The sequence below is a fragment of the Miniopterus natalensis genome, chromosome X (assembly GCF_054644295.1).
Source record: "Miniopterus natalensis isolate mMinNat1 chromosome X, mMinNat1.hap1, whole genome shotgun sequence".
Taxonomy (NCBI): domain Eukaryota; kingdom Metazoa; phylum Chordata; class Mammalia; order Chiroptera; family Miniopteridae; genus Miniopterus; species Miniopterus natalensis.
Genome location: NC_142103.1, coordinates 94,647,799 through 94,673,670, shown reverse-complemented (window position 1 = coordinate 94,673,670; position 25,872 = coordinate 94,647,799). Strand labels below are relative to the sequence as shown.

The 25,872-nt window shown below is 40.8% G+C and overlaps 1 pseudogene; it reads left to right on the top strand.

The window, feature by feature from the left end:
- LOC107543206 (inactive peptidyl-prolyl cis-trans isomerase FKBP6 pseudogene) overlaps positions 1-13,623 on the top strand; it is a 57,500-nt pseudogene extending 43,877 nt beyond the window's left edge.
- Positions 13,624-25,872: the final 12,249 nt, after the last annotated feature.

Here is a 25,872-nt window from a genome sequence, read left to right as displayed (position 1 = left end):
TTTCGAGGGGACTCCTTAAGAGCAGAGTTCTCCAGTGTATTTCAAAACAGCTACTTTTCTCCTCCCCTTGCTGGAAGCACCAGGAGATTTTCTCCCCAGTGTTTACTATGTGAAGCTGGTAGGGATCTGGAGGTAAAACTGACAAAAGTGGGAGCCCCGGTAAGACTGGGCCCCTTGGAGTTTGTAACTCTCAAACTTATCCACAGTGAGCCTCCAGCAACCGGACATTTACAGTTTAGGCTTTCTTTCCTACAGCAGACTGGTTCCCTCAGAGGTCTCTGCTCGTGCATTTCTGCTCTCGATTTGTAATTTTCTGTATCCACCTGTGTGCCTCTCCAATTTCGGATGGCAGCAGTTTGCCCTCTGACTGCACTTCTCTGATGGATACATGAAAAGTTGTTTTCCAGTTTTTGGCTGTTTTTTTTTTCTTGTCGAGTGCATGGGAATGATGACTTCCAAATGACTTCCATGCCAGACTGGAAACCAGAAGTTCCCAAGGTGTAATGTATAGCTAGGATGGACCCAGCTAAAATTTGCAGCTGAAATGTTGGATAGGGTAAGAAGATCGATGTGAGATGGCCAATTTTGATTTCAGGAGTGAGTTTTTAATTTGTTAGTTACTATCCTTTTTTTAAAAAAAAATTTATCTTTATTGTTGAATATTACAGGTGTCCCATTTCCCCCCCCAATTGACCCCCTCCACTTTGCTCCCCCCCCAGGCCTTCACTTCATTATTGACTGTGTCCATGGGTTATGCAGATATGCATATAACTTCTTTGGTTAATCTCTTCCCACCCTCCACCCACCTTCCCGCTTTCTTCTGAAATATGATCGCCTGTTGCATGAGTCAGTGTCTCTGGATCTATTTAGTTCGTCATATTCTTCTGTTCATTAGCTTCTTAAAGAAGACCCTTCAACATTTCCTGTAGTGCTGGTCTGGTGGTGATGAACTCCTTTAGCTTTTCCTTGTCTGAGAAGCTCTTTATCTGACCTTCTATTCTAAATGATAGCTTTGCTGGGTAGAGCAATCTTGGTTGTAGTTCCATGTTTTTCATCACTTTGAATATTTCTTGCCACTCCCTTCTGTCCTGCAAGGTTTCTGTTGAGAAATCAGCTGACAGTCGCATGGGTGCTCCCTTGTAGGGAACTAACTGCTTTCCTCTTGCTGCTTTTAAGATTCTCTCTTTATCTTTAACCTTTGGCATTTCAATTATGATGTGTCTTGCTGTGGGCCTCTTTGGGTTCCTCTTGTTTGGGACCCTCTGTGCTTCCTAGACTTGTAAATCTATTTCTTTCCCCAGGTAGGGGAAGTTTTCTGTAATTACTTTTTCAAATAGGTTTTCAATTTCTTGGTCTCTTTTTTCCCCTTCTTGCACCCCAATAATATGAATGTTGGACTTCTTGAAGTTGTCCCAGAGGCTCCTTATACTATCTTCAGATTTCTGGATTCTTTTTTCTTTTTTTTGTTCTGGTTGGGTGTTTTTTGTTTCCTCATGTTCCAAATTGCTGATTTGATTCTCAGCGTCTTCTACTCTACTGTTGACTCCCTATAAATTATTATTCATTTCAGTTCGTGTAGATTTCATTTCAGATTGGTACTTTATTATGTTATCGATTTTCTCAGTTACTTCCCTAATTGTCTGCTTAAACATCCTTACAAACAAAATTCTGAACTCTGTATCTGTTAGCTTGCTTGGATCTATTTCATTTAGTTCCTCTTCTAGAGATTTCTTCTGTTCTTCCCTTTGTGACATGTTTCTTTGCCTCCACATTTTGGCTGCTTCCTGGTGTTTGTTTCTATGTATTAGGTAGAGCTGCTCTGTCTCCTGGAATTTGCAGAGTGGCTTTGTATAGTGGGTGTCCTGAAGGGTCCAGTGGCTCAGGCTCCCCAGTCACCTGAGCTGGGCCTTCTAGGTGCTCCCCTGTGTGGGCTGTGTGCACTGCCCTGTTGTAGTTGAGCCTTGGTTGCTGTTGGCGTCCCTGGGAGGAATTGACCCCCAGGCCAATTGGCTGTGAGGACCAGTGTCAACTACAGCCAAAGAGCTGCTATGCTGGAGACACCCCCATGGAGCAGGATTTACTTTAGTGGAGCTTTGATGTTCACCAAGTGCACCCCTTGAGTGTGTCACTCGTGGCTGTGGTCGAGTCTGACCACCAGGTGCACTGTCTCTGGGGCCTCCCGGGAGGTGCAAAGTCAGCCTGTGCCAGTGCCTTGCCCAGGGCCACCCAGCATGAGCTACACAGCAAACCGTAGTTGGCTGCTACTTGTGCTGGGCTTGGAGGTGCCTAGGAGAGGCCAAGCTATGAGCCAATGCAGCTGCCGCTAGTGCCAGGCCTGGGACCACCTATCAAGCCATATGGGGCAGCTGCTGCTTGTTTGAGAGATTTTAGGAAAGTCCTAAGCCTGAGGCTGGAGAGGCCACTTGCACAGAAAAGCCCCTGGAAATGGCCTGGATGAGCTGCAGGTGGGGAGGGGTGGGGCCTCCGGGAATCGGGGCGGGGCCAAGGGTGAGGGTCAGGTGCTGGCGATTCAAACATGGTGCCTGCCTGCCGGCTGTGCGGGGAGGACTCGCCACAGGAGCCATGGCCTCCGCCAGCCCTTCTGCCCGGGAGGAAGCCGCCCTCCACCTCTTGCCCGACTTCAGACAGGTTAGTCCCTCCCCGAGTGTCCCAGGTCCCTTCAGGCTGCTGCCCGGCGCTGGGCTCAGAGGGAGCGTCTGAGTGAGTCCGCGCGCGGCCCTTTAGAGGAGCTGCCGGGGCTCCCGCGGCCTCCGCGACCCTCAGGTACAGTCCCCGCTGGTTTCACAGCCTGAAGCTGGGGGGATGTCTCTTCCCGGCCCTGGAGCCCTGGGCTGGGGCCTGCTGTGGGGCTGGGACCCCTCGCTCCTCCGGGAAACCTCCTCCGCCGAGATTCCCTCCCGGGTTTACCCTGTGGCACCGGATGTAGGCCTGGGGCCGTGTGTCTGCGATCCAGCCCCCATCTGCCCGCGTCTCTGCCCCTCCTCCCTGCCTCAGTGCTGCTTCAGTTCCCTGGTTGTGGGGCTTCTGTTCAGCCCGATCTCAGGAGGCTCTGAGCGATGGTGGTTCTGTTTTAGTTGTAATTTTGATGTGGTTGCCGGAGGCGGCGGGTGTGGCTGTTCCCTACGCCGCCATCTTGTTTCTCCAAGCTGTTAGTTACTATTCTTAAAACTGATGGGCACATGTCATTTTCATAATATCATTTACAGCTAAAATCCATGTTAAGGCTATGAATAGCCAGTGTTTTTATTAATATGCTTCTTGATTTAGGGTTTCATTTTTTCCCTTAGGACCTTCTGCTATTATGGGCATCTTGCATTTACTGTTAGTGATAGCATTGAATGTGTTATTACAATATATTTGGAATTTTTTAAGGCTTCATAGTCTGTTTTGTGTATTGTGTTAAAGGGGAAGAAGATGGAAGGGCAGTAGCGGGTAGCCATGGGATATGGTTTCTCCTCAGGTTGCCATACATCCAGAATTTTGGTGGCACTAGTGCTGGCAGCTGAGCTGATTTTCTAAACTTGGGATAACCTTTCATAACCTTGTGATATGTTGGGTCAGTCATTCAATCTCTTTATTGCCTCACTTTGTTTTTCATTTGTAAAATGGAATTAATAACTACCTGTCTTCTAGAGCATTAAATGGGTAAATTTGTATACAGCTCTTAGAACAATGCCTAGCAGACAGTGAGTGCTATATGTGAGCTATTATTTTTATTCTTCTTGAGTTTGGGGAAAATATATTCCTAACTGTCCTCCTAGGTATGGATGGAAGGATCAGACTTGTGGACATTTCAGCCTTTGCAGGCTCCCTTAGCTCATTTGTGCCAATGTTGTGTGCCCAGCCTTAGAGCACTGCTTGTAGGGTTGGTGCCATGTATAGATTCATTCAATTCTTCACTCATTCATTCAGTAAATATATATGGAGCAGCTATTTTTTATCACACATTGTACTAAACTATGTGAAGACAATAGTAAGCAAGACACCTTTCAATCTCAGAGAACAGAATTATAATGGGAGAGGCCAACAGACACTAAGACACAGTGTGATATGTCTTCTGTATGGGTAGGTGTTGGAACAGTGGTGGCTCCAGAATTTCTATATAGAGGGGCAATCTGATTAGGAAGGGAGGGGACAGAGACTTGTTTAAACTTGTATAATCATTGCAAGCCCATTGTTTTTGCTTGTGTTGGTAGCTGGAGGGTGGATGATAGATGCTTCCTGGAGAAAATGGTGGGTAAAATGAGACATGAAAATATATGATAGGAGGCTACTAGGCCAGGAAGAAGGAACAGTGTTTGCCAAGTACATATATTTTGGTTATCTGTTGCCATGTAATAAACTACCCCAACACTTATTGGTGTAAAACGAGTCTGGTTTTTTTTTTGTTTTTTTTATGGTCACAGATTCTTTGGACCAGACACTGGGACTGGGCATGGTAGGGAGGAATTATTTATGTTCTCCAATGTCTGGGTCCTCATGTGGGAAGGCTCAGTTGGCTGGGGTGGTTTCAGAGCCGGCGGCTGGAATCCCGTGGAGGCTTATTCCCTCCCAGGGCTGGGATGACTCCATGGTTGGCCTTGGTAGGACTGCTGACCAGCAGGCCTACACATGGCTTCTCCATGTGGCTTGCGTTGCTCACGGAATGGTGAGTGGGTTCCTAAGAGAGCATCCAAAAGGGAGCTTCCGGTTAAGGACCTGCAAGGCTTCCTCTGACCCTGGGAAGTCATGCAGATACCGTTGTGGCTATGTTTGAAAAATGCAATCCACCTACCATATTAATAGTGTGGTGTGTTTGAAGGAACAGAAAGTTAACTCGGACTGAAGCATACTGTTCCCCTGGGAAACTTCAGTTTAATTCTCCTTTTCCAGGAACTGTATTCTAGGGGAAAAAGTTTTGATCCTGTAATAGGCAACCTGGTGTATGGAGAGTCCATGGGCTGTGGAATCAGCAAGGCCTGAGCTCCCCTAGTTTCTTCGTTTTCTGTATTCATAGCACAGATTCAAGAGAGATAGAATTTTATTTTAAATAAAATAAATATAAAATTTTTATGTTGGATAGTAATCTGTCCTCCCTTTTGTTAATTTTTAAAGTAGAAGACATTTAATCTATTTCTAATTTTAAAACAATAAAAATAAAGCTACTGTTTGCTATGAGATCTCTGATTGATATTGGTTGCTTTCTGAGTACCCATGGCCCTCGGAGGAACATTCTCTATCTTAACTTTGGTGCTTCACAATGGATGAATGTGTGGATAGTGGTTTTCTGGTGAATACAGTTCTCACTTTTATATCTTTTTTCATTTATCAGTTCTTGAAAAATGGTATTAATACACTATTTTATGGTGGTATTGTATTTCTTAAAAACACATTGCTGAACATTCCCCTTCTAATTCTGATGAACTAAAAAACCTTCCTTTGGATAATGAAGTAAAGACATATTTCCTTTCAATGGTTTTTATGTAAATAAATTCTAGCACTAGTATAAAACCTCAGAGGGCTTGGAGTAAGGCAGCTTCTGACCTGAAACCTGGAGGGCTGAGTTTGAAATATTTTGTCCTTTGGATGTGTGATGTTTTAGAATTTATTTTCCTAGATCTTCTTTATACATATTATCATCGGTTCTGCAAAACACTATCCAAAATCAAACCTCCCAAATGCCATCATATTCAACTTGCTCCTTTATATGTAGAATTAGTCACTTTTTACCTGATTATTTTTAATTCTATAGTATGCAACCATGCACCATTTATAATAATGCACAGAGGTAGAAGCCAATATCATTGCTGAATGTACACCATGACCCAGATACATCCCAGTCATTCACCATATTTGTAAATTCGACCTCCTAAGTATCTCTCAAATACAACATTTTCTTTCTCTCTCTCTGTCTCTCTCCCCCTCTCTTGACATCATGGTGGAGTAATGAAAAGAACAAGGCTTTTGGAACCAGAGGGTCCTGAGCTTAGTCTCAGCTCTAACACTATGACCTGCAGTGAGCTTGTCAAGCTCTCTGATTCTCAATTTTATATCTATAAAATGGGGATAATAATGCCTACCTCATAGTGTTTTGTGATACCTAAATGTGATAATAGTTACAGAGTATCTGGAACATAGTCGGCGCTTGATAAGTATTGCCTGCCCTTTTATATCCTTATCCTCTGTCTCCAAAACTGTTTCGTTGAACTCCAATCAGGATTGCTGCTTTGCTAATTTATTTTAGTGCAGACCTCTCATTATGGCTTTCAAGACCCTTCAAATTTGGTGACTGTTTTAGTTTTCTATTGTTGAAAACTTAATTGCTTAAAACAACCTTTTTATTATTTCTCACAATTCTGTGGTTTGGGTGGTTCTACTGGGTTCTCTTGGTATCTCTCAAGCCAGATAGCAACTGGAGCTGGTATATCTGAGATGAATGAACCTACATATCTGACACCTTGGCTTGGACAGCTGTACTAGGACTCTAGGATCTCTGTGTCTTGCTGTGGGCCTCTTTGGGTATATCTTGTTTGGGACTCTCTGTACTTCCTGGACTTGTATGTCAGTTTCCTTCACCAGGTTAGGGAAGTTTTCAGTCATTGTTTCTTCAAATTGGTTTTCAATTCTTTGCTCTCTCTTCTTCTTCTGGTACTCCTATAATGTGAATAGTTAAGTTTGGTGTTGTCCCAGATGTCCTTTAACATATCCTCATTTTTTGAGTTTCGTCTTTATTTTGTTCCAATTGGATTTTTTCTTTTACCTTGTCTTCCAAGTTGGTGATTCTATTCTCTGCTTCATCCAATTTTCTCTTTATTGCATCTACTGTATTGTTCATTTCAGTTATTGTCTTCTTCCTTTCTGACTCATTCTTTTTAATGGTTTCTATTTCTTTGTGTAAGTTCTCACTGAGTTCATCTATTCTTCCCCTAAATTCATTGATCTTCCTTATAACCAGTGTTTGGAACTCTGTGTCTGGTAGATTATTTGCCTCCATTTCATTTAGCTCTTTTTCTGAAGTTTTGTCCTTTTCTCTCATTTTGGGACATGTCTCTTTGGCTCCTAATTTTCCCTGCCTCCCTGTGTTTGTTCCTATATATTAGGTAGGTCTGCTACGCCTCTCAGTCTTGTCATAGTGGCCTTATATAGTAGACGGCCAACGGGTCTCAGTGGCACCTGAGCTGGGTGCTCTAGGGGTGTCCCTTGTATGGGTTGTGTGTGCCTTCCTCTTGTAGTTGAGCCTTGATTTCTGTTGGCACATAGTTGGTACAATTGATCCTCAGGCTGACTGGCTGTGAGAACTGACCATGACTATTGTGGATAAGCTGTTGTACCTTGGCTGACCCCATGGAGTGGGATTCACTTTAGCAGGGCTTTGGTACCGGCCAATTCCACCTTTTGTTGTATCATTTGTGGAGCTAATTAGGTGGTGTTCTGGTGTGGTCTAAAGCAGGCTACTGGATGTGTTGATAAAAAACCTTTTAGTCCAGGGTAATGAAAGAGACAGACCATATCATAAGTGTGTTCCATTGACAGATGCTTTCTATAGGTCAGCTCATTTAATTCTCACAATCCTATGGGGAAGCACTTATTATCCCCATTCTGTAGATAAGGAAACAGTCTCAGAAAAGGATAAGTAAGTTGTCCAAAGTCTTACAGCAAGTAAGTGACAGAGCTTGGACTAGAGTCCAAGTTCATCCATCCCCTATGTTCATGTTATTTTCAAGACACCTTTAAGGTAAAAGTCTAATGCAGAGCAGCACTTGATAGAAGGCTGGGGAAGATGGGAAGCAAAGTTTAGTTCTTTATTAGCCAGATTCTGAGAGTCCTTCTTCTAATATCCCTTCTCTTACTGATTTTTTTTCTTGGTCTTAATTCATTTTCTCTTCTAACTCAAAGCAAAAAGTAGAAAAATGGTGGGAGAGTAGCCAATATTAGTGGTAAAACCACTTCATTTTCTTATTTTTATCTTTAAGCTCTTACCTGGATTATCCATATCTTTGCCTCAATTTCCAATTAAAATTTACAGTGGAAAACTGACATAAGTGGGATAAAAACCCTTGGCTATAAACCAAACTATAAGAAGTGATACATGCTGAATTTTCAAAATCTGGAGTTTAAAAAATGATTAAAAGAACTATAGTTTAGATGAGTGAGAGTTTGAGGTGGCTACAATAAATAGAATTCACATGTTCAAAAAGGATTTAGAAAGGTATTAGGAGGTAGCATTGCAAGAGTTGACAGAAGAAGAGGTCAAGATATATTTGGGGATTTTATTTTTTTTGGAGGTCAAGGTGAGAATATTTTCCAGTAGCATCAAAGGGAACATGAGAAGTAGTCTTAGAGATAAGAGAAATGTGAGAATTGCAAGGCATGGATCATTCCAAGATTGCTTGTTTGGGAGCCTTTGGGGATAAAAGGAATTAGAACTGGGTATACCTAAACTCCATCCTGCATATTGTCCTGAAGCAGAGAAAGCTGTCAGGTTTAGGCAGGTCACCTGATAAAAGACCAAGGTATGTGCCAAGGGGTCTGCTTGAGTCATGTTATCATAGCCAGACTCACATTCTTAGTTGCTGTTCATTGGGAGAAATCTAAGTGTAAAGTTAGCAAAGAACCAAATGAATTCTTGTTCATAAGGGTGGGCAGAAACTTTAAAGAATGTCCAGAAACTTTAAAGAATGTCAAAGGCATAATTCATTTCATTACCATTGCTATTTATAATGGCTATCACTTGCATTTTATAGCACCATTGGTCCATTCTTTCCTCTCACCTCCTCTCTCCTCAGACTTTTTTCTCTTTTTCTCTTATATAACAGGAAAAAAAAGGCTAACGGCAAATTTGCCTCCAAAGCCTCAAAAGAAGATATGATCTGAAGGTGACCCCAGGGAAGGGGAAGGTAGGTTCCTATAATCTCTTCTAATGTTTATTGGCATGATTGCTTATCAAACCTCTCTCCTTAACCCCTTCAATATGTGGAAAATTCCATACTTGTTCCACTCTCTGCATGGCTGTGTTCCCTCTCCATGTGCCTCCTTTTTTGGCACCTGGGTGCCTTTGGCTCTAGCTGTAGGATTTATAGTTAGAAAGGATGACCTTTTTCTTTTAAAAACACATCCTTCTTAACCCGATAGGGAGAACCAGTAATGGCATGAAGTGAAGAAAATCAATTAGGAGTGGATGTTTGAGGAGTCAGAATCGGCTCCTTGAAGGTTATTATGGTAAGGGACTTGAGAGACATGACAAAGGCATGAATTAACAGCTGTTAACTCATCTGTCAACCACCCAACTAAACTATAAACTCCATGAAGTCAGGATCCATATCTGTCTTTTCTATTGCCAAAGTTATTTTCTTTACAGCAAAATTCCTGCACATAGCAGGAGCTCAATAGTTATTTAATGAATGAATGAATGAATGAATACTTTCAACCATAACCACTAGACACCATTACAACAATTTAGACCATTGAGGATGGCCAATTTCATATTCACCTTACACTTAAGAGTCTAGCTCACTACATACATGTCATTAACTTTCTTGTATTTCACCTACTATATTTTAAGCATTTTAAAGGGAGGGATATTAAATAAATACCATTAGCCTCAAGTCTCAATTCCTAGCATAGTAGACTGTAGGTAGTAGGAAATTAGCACATGTTTTATAAATGAATTATATTACTTTCATCATAATAATATGACTTCAAAAGGAAACTTTCCTACATTGAAAGTAATATTCTAAGAGATTTTTTGGATCAGGCTTGAAGAGATGCTAGAAATTGGCCTCTAATGATTACCTTAAGCTGATATTTATTACTACTCTCCAGTGGAAACTGAAAATTCTAGCCTGATAGTGATGATGGCTGGTTTATTGGCATCTTACTTGAACAAATGTAGGTTAAATTTTGAAAGGATGTACTATGGTAATAAAACTGGCAGAAGATCAGTTTTTGATGGTCTAAAGCTTCCACAGTTGGTGAAATATTTGCAAGCATATTGGAAAGATAGAATGATTCATTTTTTTAAGGAAAGGATTTAAATCACATCTCTTCCTGGTGCAGACATGGATTGCCATTTCCAGAGGGGATATATTAGGACCTACTGGGTGCATGATATGTTTTGCTTATTGCTAAGTTCTATAAATATATCTTGTAAATTATTCCACAAGAGGAATGACATAAGTTGGGCTTGTGTCAAACAATAGAAGTCAAAACATGGGGCAGGTGAATATACCATTCTCCTGCCTGATTTTATCAGAGGTCAGAAATTACAAATTACTAATAATGAGATTATTGCATTAAGAAAAAGCCTCATCATAGTTAAGGGTCCTGATTTTGGAGCCAGATATAACTTGGGTTCCAATACTGGATCTACTACTTACTACGTCTAAGTAGTAGACCTACTAAGTAACTTGTGACCTCATTCAAGTTACTTAACCACCTTGTGCCTCAGTTTTCTTCTCTGTAAAATGGAGATACAGTGGTACCTCTGTTTTCGAATGTGTCCGTGGGCTAACATTTCGGGTTACGAATGCCAGAAACCCGGAAGGAAATGCTCCTGTTTTCGAACAGGCCTCTGAAGTGGAACATGCCCCGCGGCTCCCGCTGAGGGCAAGATCCTGAGGCCCAGCTGTGGGCTGTGGATCCCTTGGTTTCCGAACATTTCTGAACTCAAATGGGCTCCTGGTACGGGTCACGTTAGAAAACTGAGGTCCCACTGTAATAATAATAGTCCTCATCTCACTGAGTGTCATGAGGGTATGTGAGTTAGTATGTGCAAAGCACTCAGAACAGTGTAGTGCCTGGCATGTAATAAGGCCATATATGTGTTTTCTATTATCATTAGCTTACCACCTCTATATTTAAGAAACTGAGATCTAGAGTCATGAATCATTGTATGTAAGGCTACAGAGTCTTGGATAGACCCTAGGTTTGCTCATTCTGAATTCAGGGCTTTTTATTTTTTTACTCTGTCATGAACCCTTGCTATGTAAATGGAATGATTTCAGTAAGCCCCGAGAAATAGAAATTTCAATGCAATATTTTTTTAAAGTTTACAGCCAAAAATACCCAGCAATGCTTATGACTAGTATCAAGAAGTACAAATTAATCCTTTGGCCTTAGGCATTGTTGCATATATGTTGGTGCCCCACCCATATCTCCTCCACTCACTGGACCAGTGCATACTATTACCATCCTTCTAATAGGCATCTGTGACATTTTGCTTATGGGCTTTTTCTTGACCTTTGCATGGGAAGGATAGAAATATCCAGGCATTAATTCCCCCCTTGGGGACAGTCCCCCTACCAGTTATGGAAAGGGTTTAAAGAATGTACACCCCAGCTACTTACCCCTCGGGTGAGATAACAGACACGTAGTCACACTCTCTCTCTCTCTCTCTCTCCCTCCCTCCCTCCCTCCCTCTCCCTCTCTCTCTCTCTCTCTCTCAAGCATGTTCTCTCCTCCCCCTCTCTCAGAATTCCCCAGCAGGATTAAGCCTCAAGAGCCCACAACACACTTGATCACTGGCAATACATCCTGAATTGGGTGCTTTCTTTTCCCATCTCACTTCCCTTCTTCTCTACTGGTGTTTTCTGGGATCACCTCGTAAATAAACTACTTGCAATCAAATCCTTGTCTCATGTTCTGTTTGACCTCATTGAATGATGACTAGAAATAAGCAAGAGGTCTAAGTACTCTATGGCTTGCAGATAAATATATCCAAATTATTATTTTTTTTTTGTATTTTAGAAGATGCAAAAAAAACACTGGCTGTGAGGCCCCTCATAAAAAATGGATATGTTTTTAGAGTACCTTTTCCCCATACATAACAAGCTGGGCCTATTTGGAAATACAAAGTTCTCAGAAACTTTTAAGCCTTGAAGGAAACTGAAAATGTTTGAACAAATAAAAATACTTACATAGCTTATATAATTTTTAACACCCTTCACAGATCTAAAGTCACTTTGTTAATTTAGAAACATAAAAATGCATTATGTATAACTTGGTTGGCTCTTAAAACTATCATATTTGATATCTTGAGAGATGTGCAGGCCTGGAAAATTTGAGGAACAAAAAGAAGGTTTTGAAATGGAATTTTGAAATGCAATGATTAAGTAGAATTCCAAGATTATTCTATAAATTGGTCAGGTATAGGCTGTTGGTGCAGGTGGGGTCATTTCCCCTATCCTGGAATTGCTATAGGAGGTCAATTTTTAGGGAAAGTTGTGAGCTTGATCTACTTGGGAATAGCTCTGAGTTGTTCCATTGTGATACATTATCAAACCCCAAAGAGCGGGCCCTTAACATTTCCTATGTACTTCAGTAGACCTTCAGGCACCCCTGTGTTCATAAATCCATCTATAATGTGAGCATAATGTAGAATAGAGAAAAGACAGCCATGTTTAGATGCAGATGCTGGATAGTCTATAAAAATCATATACTAGCTAAGGGACATGCATTCTCACACCAGCATCACAGAGATGGATGTATATAACCACATTACCTTGAAAAATCATGCAACTAAGTCAATTAACAAATGACACTGCCCTGGCCATAAGGATTGGTTTGCATGTAGCTTTTTTAGCTCAAAGGTCAGGGATTTGTTAAATGGTTGAAGTAAGCCTCCTCTTGGATGTAAATTGCTATGTGAAATCACATCTGAAATCAGCCTTTAAAAGAGGGTAGGGAATCCTCCTCGCGGCCCCCGAACTGACTGCCTGGGTCTGGAGCAGATGGCTGGTCTCTGTACCAGAGGTTAAGTCAGTGGATGCTGGACATTTCCGGGGACCAGGGCATGCTGAAGGACATCATCTGAGATCATACTGGTGAGCTGGTGACACTGGATGCTTCAGTGCTAGTGAAATATTCTGGATAACTGGAACTCATGGGCAAGACTTTCGATTCTAATTGCTTTAGAAAAACTCCTCAGCTCATGAAGCTTGGAGAAGATATAACACTTTGGGTCATGGAGCTGGGCTTTCTGAGCATGTGGAGGGGAAAGCTGGCCAGGTTTCTGTTCAAACTGACCTATGCCTATGGAACACTGGGCTGCTGGCCCTTGATTCCCCAAACACCACTGTCCTGTTTGAGACTGAGCTACTCAACTTCCTGGGTTCTGTTGACTCAGACAACTTTTGTGCACTGTCATCTGAGCAACAAAATCAATTTCCACTTCAGAAGGTCCTAAAAGTGGCAGCTACTGAACAGGAGTTTGGCAACTACCTTTTCCGCCAACATCATTTCCGTGATGCCAAAGCGAGATATAAATGGGCCTTGTTGCTTCTCCGCCAACAATCAGCACCCTCTGAAGAACAGCACCAGGTGGATGCTGCCAAGCTTGTTGTTCTCCTTAACCCCTCCTTCATGTACCTGAAGGCTCTGATCACTGAGCAAAAGAATGGCAAAGCCCTCTCCTGGTGTGGGCAGGCCTGTCTCCTCATGACTGAGTATCAGAAGGCCTGGGATTTTCTAGTCTGAGCCCAGAAGGAACAGCCCTTCAAACATGACATCAATAATGAGTTGAAGAAACTGGCCAGCTATTACAGGGACTACACAGATAAAGAGAAAGAAATGTGCCATTGAATGTTCACTTGTTGTGATAATGGCTCTACAGTAGGAGAAAATTAAAGACTCTTCAACTAACTACAAGCAAGAGAAGTGAGGCTGATGGAGTTTTCCATCAGTATTGGTGGGGCGGTAGTGGGGGGGTTGTCTTTTTGGAAAGAAAACTCCCCAGGGGACACTGTGTCACAGTGGCCTGCTTGGGAGAGGGGCTGGAATTCCACAGCTCTGGGCCTTGCCTCACCTCGGATACTGGTGATCTGTGTTTTCACAGGTGCTGTTTTCTGTTTCACATTTTCATACACATAGTAGGGGAAAGTGTCGTTATTGACAAATAGAAAAATGCTTTATAAAAAACAGTTTCTTTTGTGTGTGTGTATGTGTGTGTGTTTTTAAATGGAATTAGTCCTTGGCTTTTCTTGCACTCACAAAACCCCGCCCAGCTGCTAATATACCTGGGTAAATACAAATAGAGATTGCTGTGTGTATTTTATAGGGTTCTCTGTTTCAAAGAGGAAGAATTATGTTATAAATGTTTTGTTGTAAATAAATAAAACACTTACTTGTCCTTGCAAAAAAGAACACTAAGAAGGTAGGCAAGGCTGAGAAAATTGCTTAGAATTTAGGAGAGAAGTAGAGCCAGAGGCAGGATCAAGCTGTACCTGAAACTGATACTATATGGGCTTCTCAGTTGCATAAGCTGCTAAATTCTCTTTTGTGTTTTAGCCTGCATATATGAGGAATTCTATTTCTGATACCAGAAGGCATCCTTATGAGCAAACTTAGGCATAATAGGAATGTGACTATTAGAAGTTATTCTTTGAAAATAATTTAATAAAAATCATGCTTTATTATCTATAAGTTGTGCTCTCAAGACCTGTTTTATAGACTTTTCATGAATTGACACTAAATATGGCTGAGAAATCCGATCATCATTGGGGATTTAGCAGAAAGCAAAAGGGGGTTTTCTTGAAGTGGGAGTTCAGTGTAAACATCATAGAGGAGGATGTTGTCTAGCAATCAGTAATAGTTTATTATTTCGCAAGCACATTTCACAAAACTAACTGGCTACATTCCCATATTCAAATTGGAGCAAATTAGAGTAAACAATTCCACCTGGCTTAGATACCTATTTTATTTGTGCAACTGGCTGTTCACTTGGCACATAGTATTAAGTGTTCAACAGCTGGTGCTCCCCCATCCATGGGGCCTTTCTTTTCTGAAGATAAATACTTCAGAGATTGACAAAGAGCTGGGATCTGAGCTGGTATTATTTAAGACCAAGGATGTACTAATGTCTTAAGAGATCACTATTTTAATTAATAATGGGAATTCATAAAATGGAAATCTTTTCTATTTTAGACAAATTGTAAACATCTTTCTCTCAGAGTGAGGAACATAATTTAATACACTTTCCTTTAGATACTAACTTAAGAAAGTATTTAAACTTATTGAGCGTGACCCTGCGCCCATTATGGAGAATCATCTCTTGGTAAGATATTAGCAATTTGTAGAATACAAAATAAAATTGAAACATTGTTTGACCATAGGCATTATTTTTTACTCATGAAGTATTTTTCATTCTCTCAGGCTCTCTGCCCCAATACAGACATGGCAAATTTGTACACATTCTCTTTGTCTCAGCTAACGGTTATTGCTATAGGAAGTCTCTAACCACCACCACCCACTCACCCACCCAGTAAAAGTTATGTACACAGCATTCTGTACTTGACGATCGTAGCATTTATCATACGCTGCTGTAAGTGCTTTTTTGCTTGTTTCTACTCCCACCTGTGGTGGACAGACTTTAAGGTGGCCTCCATGATCCCCATGTCCTGGTGTTTACACTCTTGAATAATTTTCTCCCTTTGACTTTGGAATCTCTGACTTGTTTCTAACCAATGGACTATGGCAAACATGATGGGATGGCACTCTCGCGATTAGGGTACATTATACAGGGTGGGGGAAAAGTAGGTTTACAGTAGTTCATATGGAAAAGAATATACTAATAAATAATAATACAAGAATAAACTCTGGTTTTTGCATACACACAACTGTAAACCTGCTTTTTCCCCACCCTGTATAAACTCTGTCTTGCTAGCAGGCTCGCTCTAAAGACTCTCATTGGTAGCTCTGAAGAAGCGCTGCCAGCAGTCCTCCAGCTGCAAGGAAATAAATTCTGCCAGTGACCTGAGTGAGCTTAGAAGTCTTATCCTTGTTCCTATTTTAGAGACAGGAATTTGTAGCTACAGATGCTAAGTTTCTTTTCTTAAGGCATACTGTGAGTAGTTGGTGGAACCACGATCTCAGTCCCCAGCATGCAGTGCAGAGACCAGCACATAATAGGCAGCCGAAAGGTGCCTCTCGAGTCAGTGTGTGAGGCCCAGGCTGGTACCACCCAGAGAGAATGTTTCAGCGTGAGTACTTCTGAGTGCAACCCTGCTTCCTAAAGCAATCCTCTTCATGTGGACGATCAGAATAGGAAGCCTAACTCCGATTGTGTAGCTTGAGGCACCTTCCCTTGAGGTCTGGTGACCATGTCCATCAATGCTTAATGCTTTTAAAACATGAGACAGAATAGCGTTAGAATTCTCACCCTCACCGGTAGGAATCACGTCTGTGCTCTGCTTCCAGTTAAACATTTGCTGGTGAATGCTTATTTTTCTCTAGGAAATGGTCAGTTCGTCTGGGTGGAAAGAGCACTGTTCTCTGGCTGAGTGACCACGCTGTTCCCTTCATACTTAGCTTGGCATTGTGGGTGGAGACAAGAGTGGTGGAAAGATGAGTGGGTGGCACACTTTGCAATTAGGCCTCGAGCTCTAATAGCAATTACTCAGTCATCATCTTTCACAATTGCCTCTTTTCCTTAAGAGCTGAGCAGGATTTTCTTAAAAAGTCACCAGGTGCTGCGAACTTCATCCTCTAGAAATGTCCAGTGAGGTGCTTGAAATCTGTTTAAGACATATTTTTAAAATGGAGTGCTTAAAAATATGAAATCCCTTCCTTCTTTTCCTCCCTCCCCCTTCCCTGCCCGGTCCTCTCCTCCCTCCCTCGTCCTCTCCCCCTTCCCTCTCTCCTTCTCCCCTTCTACACTCATTTATTGAGCACCTACTAGGAGCCAGAGTTAAAAGGTTACCCAAGTCTGACAACATCCCACATAGCACAGAGCTTATAGATATAAAGTATGTTCATGGCTGTGCCCATGTACGTGAGGCGGGAGATGTTTACATAAATAAACAGGCAAATAAATAATAAAATAGCATTTAAAATATGGTGATGAAGAGAAAACGGGCTGATACACTAGAGAGGGGTTAGTGGGTGGATTCCTTAGGTTGGGTGAACAGAAAAGGTCTTTTCACGAGGCTTTAAGCTGGGATAAGAGAGCTCCAGCCATCCTAAGATCTGGTGGGAGAGAACTGCTGGCAGAGGGATTAGTTAATGCCAAGGTTCTGACGGGAGTAAGCTCGGTGGGTTTTAGAACGACTGTGACTTCCTGTGGTGGGAGAGGGGACGTGGGGTGGGGGACAGGTTATAGGTACGGGCAAGGACTAAATCATTTAAGGTCTTGTAAGCCTTGGTAAGGAGTTGATAATTTCTTCTAAATACAGTGAATAGTAATTATTTTAGGCAAAGGAATAATAACGATCTGATTCACTCTTATAAAAAGGATTACAGGGTGGTAGATTTAAATGTTTATTATGTTAATCTTTTTCTTTTGTTTGAAGTTCTGCAATATTTCATATTTTTAAGATAATTCTTATTACTGTGTTTAAAATTAATTGTTAGAGGGCAATAACAGAGGTAGGGAGATGATCTAGGAGGCCACTGTGTAATTTCAGGTGATAGATAAATGTGGCTAGAACTAGGGTGGCAGCAGATGTGAGGAAGGGAAGTAGACAAATTCAGGATTGAGCAATTGATTTAGAAGATGGTTCCATTTACTAAGATGGGCAAAACTGGGGGAAGCACAGATTTTGGTAGTGGTAGGGTAATCAAAAGTTCTCTGATGGCCATCTTAAGCATGAGATTCCTATCAGATCTTCAAGTAGAGATGTCAGGACTGGATACAAGAAACTGAAGAAGGAAATCTGGAATCATAAGCTTATTGATGGCCTTTAAGGCCATGGATGGAATGATATCACCAGGTAGAGTTCAGATAGAGAAAGAGAAGGACCCAGGAGTGATCCCTAGAAACCTCCAATATAGAAGTCAAAGAGGAGAAACCAGCAGAGGAGATTGGCCAGTGAGGCAGAGGGACAATCAGGAGAGTGTGAAGCTGAGAAACCCACTAGAAGAAAATATTTCCAGTAGGAGGGTATAGTCAACTTTGTCTAAAGCAGTTTTTGAATTTTTTTACGCCATAATGTCTTTTGTGGGATGTTGAGACCTATGGAACACTTCTCAGAAAAACGTTTTTAAATGCACAAAACAAAATACATACGATTACAAAGAAAACCAATTATGTTGAAGAGTTGTCAAAATATCAAAAAAACAAATTTGATAGTAATATAGTTTTTAACATTGTCTATAACAAGATCTAGCGGTGAGTTAGTAAGTATTGTAATCTCTAAGTAGTGATGAGCAGTGGAGATATTTTGAGATATCTGAAACATCCTCAGTGTAATATGGAAGATGTAATATGAAAGTGTAATTTGTATAAGATGTAGTATGGAAATATCTATGATTTCGTGACAAAGTCACAGGTACTGCTAATACTACTATGGTTTGTTGACTATGTTCAAAACTCAAGTAAATGCTAAATTTCAGTTACTGATTAGTAAAAATAAAGACATGTTTTTATTCCATGCATGTTCACAGACTCTGATTTGAAAATCACTGGCCTGATATTAAAAGATGGATCTTCAGAAATGGCATTCAGTGATACGGATTCTTCTAAACAGTGAGTAATATTGCTATACTTGTTTAATCCTGAGCAATACCCTTACGCTTGTCAATGTTTTATCTTACTGTTAGAAAATCACATTAGAAGGGCATAGGAGCAATGAAAGAAGAAGTGGGTGGAGTGGTGAAAGGATCTGAATATTCTTTTCTCTAGTTACTTATGTCAAAGAGCATTAATATTCATAAAGATGTATAATATTAAAACAGATTGGGAATTGAATTCGTGAGGGCAGCAAACAGTGAAATCTGCCTTTACTTCCATTATTTGATATTCATAATACTTTATAGGGAAGGATAGACATTTGTATAAAAAGCTCTCCCTTTGTTCTTCTGTCCTTTTTATTGCCTCCTTTAAAGTTCTAGAATATCTATTATATTGTTCTCTCCCTCTAATTATATACCAATATACAAAATACAGGTAACTTGCGGTCTTTGCCCAATTTATGAGTGTGCTGTTAATTTTGGAATTTCCAGGGTAGGTGCTCAAAAAATGTGTGTGACTGCTGGATAGAAATGGCTTCCTTACTCCCCCACTCTTCCATGTACGTCCTCAGTAAGGTAGCATTCTGAAAGTCTAAACATTTATGCCTGTATCCAACATATCACCAATTCCATGAAGAACTGTCCTTAACATTCATTTTGCTGCATTATACTCTAGTGCAGTGGTGGGCAAGGTATGGCTTGGGGTTTTCCTTTGTACAGCCAGCCAGCTAAGAATGGTTTTTATATTTTTTTAAAGGGTTGCAAAAACAAACAAAAAGCCTACAAAGAAAAATATGCCACTGGAAACTTATATGGCCTGCACAACTTAAACTATTTATTATTTGGCCCTTTACAGAAAAAGTTTGTTGATCTCTGCATAGTGGTCTGAGTGTGCACACGCATGCACACATGTATGCCTAGGAAACGCTCTCAGCCCTCTTAATGTATATAAGAGTTTGTCCCCTTAACTACCAGGGTGGACAAATGATCAGACTTGGCCAATCCTAGTATGCCATCACCCTAACAACTATGATTGGTCCAAGGGGTGGTCATGTGAAACCAGCAGGGGCCTTAGTGTCCTTCCTTATGGAATAGATATGTAGATGTAGAGAAAAGGCTCCTCTTTTCGCTAGGGTTGCTCAGCTGAGACGGGGTAAGCATTATTTTCTCATTTTATATTAATATAAAAATTTCATGCTAGTGGACATCATGGAAGAGCATCTGTGATGGAGAAAGTGGAACCAATGTGTGGAGGGAACTAGGCCTCTTAGATGGAGAGTAAGAGGGCACAGACCAAAGCATTTGACCTCTTGAAGCTTGAGGCCAGATCCATCCCCCCCATATTAATTATCTGAGTCAGCAATTTCCCTTTGTTGTTTAAGCTTGAGTTGCAATTCTACCACGTGTAAGCAAAATACTTCTTCATAATTCAAATATGCCACAGCTCTTCCAAAAGTTTTGGAAAAAACTTGACTTTTTCTTTTTTGCTTAATTGTAAAGATGTCATAATAATGTAGATAGCTACTGACTGCTGAGCACTCTCAATGCTCTACGCACAGGGCAAGGTGTTTTAAAACATTGTGAAGTATGTATATTAGTGCCATGTTATAGAGGGGGGAACAAAACTCAAAATATTTAAGTAATTTAGATCTCACAGCTGAGTAGGTGATAAAAAACTTAGATGCCATCCACATAAATCCCATGACCACCACAGAACTTAAGTGATCTGAAAAAATAAAATCTTACCGCCCTCTTCCCTCTGAACACAGTACAACGAGAAGTCAATATTGATTTCCTCATTGACATTTTAGAGTTTACATGGAGCAACATTATTTTCTCATTTTATATTAATACAAAAATTTCAAATGTGTGTTAATAACTTGACTCTTATTGCCTTTGGGAACTCACCGTGCCCCATTATTTGGGTGAGCAATACGTTCATGTGAAAATGTGCAGGTGATTTCTAACCAGCTGCCTTAGCTCAGGTTCCCTAGAGCCTGTGGCAAGAACTAGTGCTGACACTTTGCTGGGGAGGTGCAATCCCAGGGTGGTGAGAGGAAGGACAAAGGAGCTAAGGCAGGGAGGGAAGCAGGCAAAGCAAGGCGATGCGTGGCAGGGCTCTGCCATGAGCCACAAAGAGGCAAAGCAGATCACTTGGCGGATGTGTCCATTTAGTCAGGATGTCTGTGGATGTGTGTGTACAAGCTGTGTACAGCTCACAGGGAGGAAGACAGAGAATTCATGTACGAGGCTCCCTCCCATCTCCTGTTTCACATTGGTTAGGGTTTGCCCCAAAGGAAGTAAACTCTGACACTTCTGGGTTGTACCATCTTGATCCTTTGGTATCTAAGAGGATGCTCCATCCTATGCCCTATGGAGTGAGGTTCCACTCTAATTCAGTGTAGGAGTCAGAAACACAAGGGCAAATGTCTGGTGACCAGGCTGCATGGCAGGGAACAGGGCAAAGCACCCAGTGTTCCTGAGGCAAGTAATTGATCTCAGATGGTGGAACGATACAGCTCTGAGCAGAGTTGATAGACCATGGAAGTGGCTGAGGCAGAGCAAGCAGCTGGGGACCCCAGTGGCAATGTACAGAGATTCTGAGTAGGCCCAAAAATGTGATTTCATAAAACCATTGAGTAATCACTGTAAGTCATACATTTTCAAGTTCTGATACATTCTGTCAAAAGATCATGAGCACCCCAAGGAAGTGAGTGCCGGCTCACTTTGCATATGCAACTCAAGTTTGGTCTTGATCAGATATTGAAGGATTTTTCTTCAGTTCCAATAGAGATGATTTATGTAAGCCTGAGCATTTGCCGAAGCTTAATTTAGGTTGATACACTAGACGCATTTTTTCATTTTTAATGTGGTGAACTGTTATTGTGAATATTAGATCTTTCATCCTGGAAACAGCAGTTTCCAATTCTTGAAGACAGCCAGTGAATGGACATTTAAGCAGCAGTTCATCTGTCAGTATAGATTGGATTCGCTGGGGAAAATATGTATATTTTCCACCTGTGGCTTCTTACAAGGAAACCTGTAAGGCATCCACAGTGTCACATTGGCTTGGCTCTTTGTATCTGGAAAGTTGAAAAAGTCATCAACTGTTTCAAATAACAAAAGTATATTCTCCCTCATAGTCTTGGAGGTGAAATTTGAAAAGTGAAACATCTACAAAGGCATAATTTGGTCTTTCACATGAGGGAATCTAAGATGATAATACAGTTGGGAATGTACTCCTATTGTTTTTATTTCCCCCTTCCTGAGCACTCTTCCAGCTCAGCTGTTGTGGGCATCCTTGGTGCTCCCTGAGCAGGGATTTTAAATTAATCCACAACAGATTGTTCTCACACTGACTTGTGTGCAACAAATCTGGGGAATTTTAGTTCATAGCATAAATGGTACTCCTTTAGGGTCAAGAAAAAAAATCCCCATAACTCAATTTTTAGAATAGTTTCATTTCTCTTATAAATCACGTTGGACCAAATTGGTTTAGGGTTATTTTCTGAGAACATATGTTTTTGTGGTCTGTAGTCTTAATGATCCCCTCAGTCTGACATTTATAGCAGTATTTTGCCCACCGAAAGAGCAGCCAGTGTTTAGTACCTTGATGACTGAAAATTTAAAGCCATTTGTCTGTCCTTAAAGATTGCTAAGGTGGGGCAAGGTGGGCAGAAGGCAAAGAGATGTAATACGTGTCCCTATCTTAAAATCACTCTATGCCTACCTTCAAAAATATCCTTTAGATATATATATATTTTTAAGTTTGGGTCCTAAAGGAATGCTAACAGTCTTCTCCACAAAGCACTGTCAATGCCTCCTCCTACCGTAAACCCTGACAGGGAACCCAAATGCCAGGAATTGCTTTGGCCGAGACTTAAAGGACAGAGCCCAGTGGCCAGGAAACCAATTGACATTGGGGATTTAGTTAATAAAACAATTCCAGGGAATGGTCCTGGGCCAGGTCCATTAAGAGTAATTGCTCGCATGTTGTTGTTTTTTACTTTTCCATCTCCATCTGAAGTATAGTCACCTTTACAATGAGGACTGTAGGGTACAATACAGCCTTCAGCTGATGAGGAGGAACTCAGATTTACTAATGTGAAAAAGGAGGGAAACTGGTTTTAAAAGTTCGAACTGCAAATGGTGAAATAGTGTTTTTTGTGGTAAATCTGTGTTTTCTGCAAACATTCCACTTCCAGGGCATTTTAGTTAATCAAATCAAAGTCTTATTGTTAGCGTTAATAACTATAAGCTTTTTGCAGTAATCTACATGTTAAAATTTTCCACTATGACAGATGAAGTCAACCTTCTGGTTGGCGAAACATTACCAATCTTCCTTTATAGCAGAGTGTTGATGTCCAGCTTCCTTGAAACTCTATTCAAAACACATTACTCTGATTTTAAGCCTCAAATTATGGCCAATACTGCCATTAGTGAAGGAAAGATGTTATTACTTACTTTCTAAAGAAAAATATGTGGAAACTGGGAGAAGGCAAAAGACATTGCTTATTTTTTTTTGGAGCACAAAATAAAGGAAGAGTGATTTGCCAGATAGTTCTTGCCTCTGCTGTGGAAATTTTGCCCCACCATTTGATATTAACATTCATGAAGAGATATCTATAATTCTCTGGAGCCCAGGAGCAATATCCCTTCCCATTCAGGTAATCCATCACTCTGAAGGGTCGGCAGATAACAGGAACGTATGTTTCATTTATCGCTCCCTGGCAGTAGAGGAAACGACAGTAATGTTGAAACTCTAATATTTTGTTTGATGTCTAGGAGTGGGTTATTTGCCCAGGTTCCCATTCTGACCAGGGTGTGGTCAGCATCCATCTGTTCCGAGATGGAGAGCAAAAGAATGGCAGTGTCCATTTGAGCTGTCTTGGGTTGGAACCTGTGTAGATCTGTGGTTATGAAGTGATATATGTGCATGAGGTGGAAGGGCGGATAGATACAGACCTAGGTTGTACTTCACTGTCTCTGAAATGGGAAATGCTGTATATTTTGCAAAATCACCACCACTATCCAAGTTGGAAAATACTCAAGTTTGAGCTGGTATTGTTACTGAGAAAAAAAAACTGTTTTCTCCATTGAGGTCCTAGTAGTAAAACATGGGACATTCAGGAGAATCCTCCCTCTTCCCACCAAACAATTGATATGCTATATTGCAGACTAGAGATTGTGTTTTCATTCAACTACATGCCCAGAGACTAGCATTTTATACATTGTAGGAGTTTGAAAGTTATTCCCTAGATGATTAAATTAAGTTAGAAATGGAATTGCAGAGCCTCTGAATTATGTAGCTCTTGTCACATGATGAAACTTACCACTGTCCCTTTCTACTAGTTCCTTTTATTTGCCTCTTTTCTCTTTCCCACTCATTTAAAAAATATTCTCTGACTATAGTTGCATCAAACTTTTGGAAACTAGCCTTAACTATGTGGTTGTAGAAGAAATCCTTGGCAGGTAAGGAAGTGGAGGCTCAGTGAGGTAAAGTGTCCTATCCAAGGTGACTCAGTTAATGTCAGAGCAAGGATTCAATCTGAGTTCTGTCTACCTTGTTGGCACCATTTTTCTGTTTCCCTATACTGCTGCCAGAAGAGAATCATATGATTTGTACCAAAAATTATCATCATCTGTGAATCAATTAAGTCATCTACTAAACAAGTGTCCAAAAGCTTTTTGTGTTATGCTAAGTACTATGGATAAGACGGACAAGACATGATTTTCCTGAGGTTTGGGAAACCACCTTCTAGCTAGGGCATCATCACCAATAACTGAAACACAGTAGTACCTTAAAGAGCTGTAGCACCACTGAAGATGGAGCCTCTGTCTCTGCCTGTGGCATCCGGGAGGCTTCACAGAGTGGGTAATGACATTTAAAATTGGCCTTGAAAAATAAATAGGAATCTGTGGTCAAATGAATCTTTGCATTTAACTATTTGGTGTGACCATGAACGGGCTCATTAAATTTTCTACTTCGTAGTTCCCCCTCTCTCAACACTGGAATAAAGATGAAACGAGATTTGTAAACACTTTGAAAACTTTCAGATGATATTCCAAGAAGCATTTTTTTTTAAAAGTATGGCTCCCTAGGGTAGGAGGTAAGAAGGCCTAATCCATTAGAAAAATAGGATACACATATTATTTCTAGAAAATCACCAGGCTTTGGTGTTAGTGTTTGGAAAATTCATAGTCCCCAGTATAGCTAGTATGGGTATCATACAGATAGGCCTCTAAGCCATAGTCAGATAATTTCTAGGAAAATTGGCTAGCAATCAGTGGTAGGCATCTATACTAGCACAAGTGGTTTAGGGCATTCCTTACGAATAATTTCAGGCATCAGGTAAAGGGGAAGGTCTTTGCTTTGGGCCTAACTCACAGAATGTACATTTTTCAGTATAAGTTCAGATCTGCCATTTTCACTTTCTTTTATCATACAGAATTATTGAAAAGCAGTAAAAAGCAGAAAAATATCCCTGGGCCACATGAGTCAAGGATGTCATAGCTGAGAGAATGTTTTAATAATGGAAAAATGCAAAGGTGGTGGGTGCTGACGTGGGCTGTTTCTGCAATCTCCATATAGCAGAACATAAAAGCTAACTTTTCATAAATCATAGGCAGTGTCCGAACTTATCTTTTTCATGATGTTTGATAAATCAAATAATAAAAGAACATACTATATCGGGAGATATGTGTGTGTGTGTGCGGTTTGCTTAGTTATTTGTAGTACAGGAACATGTGTTTTTCGCATGTGCAAGCCTTCTAATAATGTTAATTTATTTATGATTAAGGGCAACGCCTGTATCAGTTAGCTGTTGCAGCATAACAAACCACTCCAAAACTTAGTGGCTTAAAACAATAGCTATTGATTACTGCTCATGAATATACAGGTTGGCTGGATACTTCTTCTGAACTAAGCCAGGCTCCGTGGATCTTCTTTATGCTTCTGTGGTTAGCTGTGTGGCAGCTAAGAAAAAGTTGAAGTTATTTTGATGTGTATAAGGGAGATTAAAAGAGACATATGTGCACCTTGGCTGGGTCGTTCAGTTGCTTCGAGTGTGGTCCCATGCACCAAAAAGGTTGCGGGTTTGATCCCCTGTCAGGGTGCACGCAGGGGTCACCTGATGGGAGTTTCTCTTTCACATCGCTGTTTCTCCCTTTCTCTCTCCCTCCCTTCCTCTCTCTAAAATCAATAAATATATACTCGAGTGAGGATTTAAAAAAATTTTTTTTAAAGATATATGTGCTAGGATTATATTTTTTCCATTTTGAAGAGGAGCCAATTTCACTTTATATAGATCAGATGATAAAATGAATGATTAAATTTCTTATTAAAGGGAGATGCTACAGAGCAGGCATTTTTGTTTGTTTGTTTACATATCCCATCAATGGACTAGATTACAGCTTGTATGGACTACTTTG